The 6,000-nt window shown below is 36.3% G+C and overlaps 1 long non-coding RNA gene across 1 annotated transcript in view; it reads left to right on the top strand.

The window, feature by feature from the left end:
- The window catches only part of LOC127528462 (uncharacterized), a 103,420-nt gene extending 98,960 nt beyond the window's left edge, over positions 1-4,460 (top strand). The window contains exon 2 of the long non-coding RNA XR_007935358.1: positions 4,348-4,460. This is a non-coding gene — a long non-coding RNA (uncharacterized LOC127528462). The remainder of the gene's footprint in view (positions 1-4,347) is intronic.
- The last annotated feature ends 1,540 nt before the right edge of the window (positions 4,461-6,000 follow it).

Genomic DNA, 6,000 nt, shown 5'->3' on the forward strand with positions numbered 1-6,000 from the left:
CCTCAACATGGATTCTGCATTTCTGAAAGACACCATTGTCGAGTTAACACGTGGCTCATACTTGACTTTATGTTACACAGTGTATGGAAGGTGAGCCTTGTGATGTACTGGTGTCCTTAACATGACTTCTTTGTGGCCAGTGCTTTCGAGATGGATGAATGAGCAATTAGTTAAGAATAAAGAAATAATTAATTTGGTAAGTAAACCAGTAGTTATTTATAAAGCTTCACCTTAATGCCAGTACAGAAGCCTCCTGCATCTCATTATCACTGCCTTTTGGCAAATGCATTACACTATTAAGTTTTATGTATTTCAGCATTTTCAGAATTTCACTGTAGTACCACACATAATGCAGGCAGAAATAACATTATAGCACAAAAATGTTAAATTCTCAGATACTTCAGTTAGTATTAAATGAATGGTACAGGATGCTGGTGATATAAAATCTGAGCTACAAGATTTGCTGTGGTGATTTGTGAACCAGGGCAGCCTGCAAGAGATCCAATTCAGAGCCACGCTTCTTCAGCTCTGCCAGAAATCTGGGGCCCAGCTTGGCAGCTGTCTTCCCTTCAACTCCCTCCTTTGCTTTCCTTTTCTGCTTATGCTATTCAATCGCCCACCACCACCTGCTGCGCCTTCTAGCCGTCAGTTGCCAAATCAGCTGAAAACTGAGGGTCGTGACTGAAGAATGAGCCTAAGGGACCCTTTGTTAGCTCAGACGATAATCCAAAGAAGCCCAGATAAGTAAATCATACATCATGTGCTTCTGAAGTAAATTTTCAAACTTGGCTATTGAATGTCTGATCCCAGCATGACAAATGAATTGTTATGTTGAAATAATAAAATGATATGGTATGAGGAGCAAGTCTTCACTTTAAACTCTCATCCGTAGATTTCAATGTCATTTTTCCTTTTTAATTGCCAAAAAATTGAAAAGTCTTCTGTTTGTTGAATAACTAAGGTCTGCTCATGTTGAACAGAGTGCCCCTTAAGTCTCAAATTATTTGGAAAAATAACTAATTAACATATTTTTTTTCCTTTCAGCTCCAGCATAGCATTGGTACTTAAATGAGGTCAAGACTGCAGAACATTGCCTACCCTAGTGCTTTAATAACTGAAGTAAGTCATTACTCAATAAGTGGCTTGGGCTGCTAATAAAAAGTCATGTAAGGCCAGTTCATACTTTTAGAGGTAACTTCCCCCATAAATAGTATAAATTAGTGTAAAAATTAAAGGCCTTCATTATGTAATTTATGAAGAATGGGTTCCTTTCAGTCTATAATAGATATGTAAAGCAGCCTAGATAGATAGATAGATAGATAGATAGATAGATAGATAGATAGATAGATAGATAGATAGATAGATAGATAGATAGATAGATAGATAGATAGATAGATACCTTATTTGTCCCAAAGATTAATGTAACTTTTTATAGACACTCAAGAAATATTCTAACAAACAGAAACAATATTAAGCCTAAAATATAACCCTAAAATTAATCAAAACTAGTAAACAGTAATATATGTTGAAAAACACTTAGAATACCGGGAGAGGATACAGAGCTTCTGTACCTGGTTGCTGTTTGCTTACAGCTCAAAATATGAAGTGTCACATGCGGGTGACTAGGAGAAAGCTGACTGGACCAAGTGGAGGTAATTATCAGCCAGGCCAAGGGGTGGCATGGTGCGCTAAACCTTATTCTGTTATCTCTGCAGGCCAAATACGGGAAAACCTGCCTGATTTAACAACAACAACATCACTTACAGTTCTGGAGCCAACCATGACATCACTTCCGGTTCCAGCTCCAAGAAAGACGTCACTTCTGGTTCCGGTGCGAAGAAAGACGTCACTTCAGATTTTGCGGCCTCAGATAACATCACTTCCGGCCTCACCCTTTAAAAGCGCCATCTTCTCTACCACTAGTTTAGTTCAGTTCAGTCTGGAACTCAATCCATGCACATCAGTGCTTATTTAAAAACCCTTTTTGCAGCGAGGGACAATAGACAGGTGGCTGCCCTAAACCTTTTCCAGTGTGTTGAGACTCATTCTTTTACAGGTATCTAGTGATACTTCTGGGAAAAATGTGCAACATAACCTATAAACAGACATAGGTTTTTGGAAAATGTTTGAGTAAACCCACACAGCACATGCTGTCATGTTCATTTCATGTACCTTTTGCTGCATCAGTTCCCTTACTGTCTTGTGAGCTTGTGTGATTTCGCCTTAGTAAGATAAAGTTCGGGCAAAATCAGCATTCGTTTTGTGATGATAAATATACAGTTAAACATAAGGACTTAACTTAAGGACTACCACACTACCAGATTCCTGAATCAGAATTGGGGAGGAAACTGAACCCGGTGTCTATGGTATTTACATTACACAGTCTTAATCTGGCCTGAGAATTTGCAAACACAGTCAGTTTATTCTGAATGTATATTCTGCCCAGTCATTGTGACTTGTGATGAGGAAAATGATTTGCATGAAGCTGAATGTGCAATGAAAATCAGTGTTTCACTTTGTAAAAAAAATTGCTAAATAAATTGTGTTTTACTTTTAGCGAAACTCATGCTACTCAGACAAGAAGAAAGTCATTTAGTTCCTATCCTCAAGTGTTTTTATACATTAATTTCACAAGCATGCATGTGCCTGTCAATTAGTATTGAAGTAAAGATCTCTGGTGAAAAATATAAATCACCGCAAGTGTGCCTCTCCTTCTCTTTTATAAGGCAGGATACTGAGAGACTTTCTGTGGGGAGAAAATACAGTAATGTGCACGATGGTGCTTTTGAGTGTGTTTTGTGTAATAAATATGCAGCATGTCACATTTTAATGGTGATGTGATTTTACAGGTGTGGTAGATATTACACACTTTACACAGATACAAAGGTAAATACCGAAGTGTAACCAATGCTTTAGGCAGCAGCATTCCTGTTTTCCACCCCAAAAATCCTTTAAGTTTTGCATTTCACAATTGTGAAATCACTTGTGAAATTAACATTAGTACCAGTTGATGTGAATCGAAACCTTCCTGTTTTGTTCATCACTATTTTTGAAATAGTGATACAGGTCAAGAATAAATATATTTATTCCTGCTTATGCGCTTCAGTTTTCTGTTTTAGAACAACACTCTTTTTTCTAAATATAGTGAGTCAGTGCAGCAGAGCACAGAAATTTATTACAAATTTAGTTTCCTTACTGCACCACTTTATTTGCCATGACTGTATTGACATACAACATACAACATATTTTTGGGCATTTAAACCAAAATATGATCTGTGTTAGATATATGGAACAATCGGAATGGTGACCCATAAGTTAGCTAAACGCAACCTAACGTATGGATGCATAAATATCAGAGGAGGTTTAGAAATCTGCAGAAATTATCATAATGACAAATTTCTGCAATCAGTCAGCTCAGAACACCAGTATGTGCTGTTTAACTCACTTTAAGTTGCTGGACAAATGATGTTGTCTGCAGTTGACCTTTCAGTATTCCTAAGCCTTAACAGTGCAAGGTAAGAAAGCTAATATGTCCAGCCTTGCTGACACTTGCATCTGACTGGGATACTTGATTCAAGAAGCACTGACATGTAGATGGAAGGACAGGCTTTTCTATTCCATTTAAGAGATGACATAGTGCTTTATTCAATCATAGACAAATATTAAACTTTTACTCTTTTAATTGCTTTTGTTGTGAATGGTTTGAAAGAGAGCAGGGAGAATAAACTGTTTATTGCAGACACTCAATGAATGAACACTCAAAATGTCTTTAAAGATTTTGAGTCTAGAAATACTGGAACATTTATTTTTCAGACAGAATAACAGAGTAGGGTTTTATAAGTGCAGAAGAAGAAATCATATGAATGTCTGGAGCAGCCTTTTAGAAGAAAACTTATACATCCCTGTACATATGTGACCAAAATGGACAATCGTCTTAGATCTTCTTGGGCTGGGTAAACTCCTTGGTTGTTCTTCTACAGTGTTTGTTCAAGTTTTGTTTATTTTTTTCTTGTGACCCAATCTTGGAATGGAATTCGAAAGGCTAAAAAAAAAAACCGTTGGCACGATACACATGTAGAGAAAGTTAAAGAATAGAAAAGTAGGAAAATTAGAAAGTATAAAAAAAAGAAAGTAAAGATCGCAGTAGCGCAAACAAATGGAAATTATTACTCGAAAAAGGGAAAATCATCACCACGGACCAGGTGTCATTGAAACAAAAGCAGGATAAAGCAAGGTCAGAAATAAAAGACAGAGTAGAAAACAAAGTAAAATGTCATAAAGAGGTTAAAAAACAAAGGGGCCAGAATATGAAAGCAGAAAAAAACGACAGTGTCAAAACAAAGAAAGTAAACATCGCATTAGCACAAAGAAAGAGAAATTATTACTTGGAGAAATAACGAAAAGGTGAATAGAGATCGAATATATGGACATAGGTGATATGTCAGAAATATGTAAATATTGCAAGACTTTGAAGTTTAAGTCAAAAGAATTTCAAAAACGGAGTTTACCTCACATGCATTTATTGGTTACTTTGCAAAAAAAATTATTAATTGCTGATGATGTTGATTGCTTTGTCTGTGCTGAAATTCCAAACAGTGAAACCTATGCTGAATTATGGTACAAAGTCATTAAACACATGTCTCACTGACCTCATTAAAAAGATTCAGCACATTGGGACTCGAAAGATTCCAAATATTGTTTTAACAGAAGTTCAGAAATAAAAGTGAAACTAATGAAATAGCAACAATTCAAAGAAAAAAAAAAATCTTAAAGGTGTGTATCCAGAAAAACAAAAACGTATTTTTTTTTTGTTTTTGTTTAGTATTTTAAAATGTTGAATGAGCAATAATATAATATACTTTTGAACCCCATTATAACTGGACCAATTTTGATACTATATATACTGTACCAAAATTGGTAGAATTATGTTGGCATGCAGAATAACATTGTAACATTGGGTTGGTACAACATCGCTGAAAGGTTGCCGACCCCTGGTCTTGGGTATAACATAAAAATAACAAAGTTCTGTTTATCACCTTTAATAAGAACCATCAAGGCATCCTGAATCCTAACCTAAAGCCTCAGTTTAATAGCTACCCATATGTGTATAGTATGTTTTGGAAGAGGTGAAGGCAATCTGTGAGCCGATTTCTGGTGTGCTTAGTTATAATAAGAAATCATAGAGCTAAACAATATAATATTGCAAACAGTACCAGAAAATAGTTGAGAAACAATTCTAAAAAAGGTAAAATATTATAGGCATTGAGTTGAGGGCATGGCAGGAATTTTTGAAATGGCTAAGAGCAAAACGAAACAAATCTGTCAAGGCTTCAGCCCAGTTGACATCAAGGTCCTCCTATTCATCAGTCTGCAATCTGACATGCTGTTTGACTCCATCTTGAGTCTACTCAACTCTGTAATAAACAAGGCAAGAATTGGAAGGGTTTCTCAAATGCCAGTTGTTTTTTCACCTATTTTCTGATACTTCTCTGCTTGTTTTAGACAACTTAGTAAGTTCTTCATGCTAATGATGTGCTGATTGCAGATGACTTTGCACTCACAATACATACAGAAAGAGTAAAGGCCTGTTTCCCTTGTTACAATTATACTATTCAGTCACCCAATTGACCCTCACTGGTGACTTACTTATTGGTTTCTAAACACAAAATGTTTCTCAAATCTGTGGCTGCTTTTCTCCATTACAATCACTGGCCACAGTATTTCTCAGCCGGTAAGCCTGAGTTCCTTTAAAACCAAATTTAGAGCTTAGGTAACTGTTGGAAAGACGGACTCAGGTAACTGGATGGATTTTAGAGTCTAGAGTATGTTGAAGGCTAACACCTTTTTCTGACTGTAAGTGGAGCTGCTCTGTCCTCAAGCTTTATTTGAAGGGACAATAAGCTGAGAAGACTACCGATCCATTGATGTAACTGCACCAAAGGGTTTTAATGTGCATATTTAACCTTTACATAGTGGGGCAGATCCACTAGCAACTTACTA

Source organism: Erpetoichthys calabaricus, chromosome 6 (genome assembly GCF_900747795.2).
Source record: "Erpetoichthys calabaricus chromosome 6, fErpCal1.3, whole genome shotgun sequence".
NCBI lineage: Eukaryota > Metazoa > Chordata > Cladistia > Polypteriformes > Polypteridae > Erpetoichthys > Erpetoichthys calabaricus.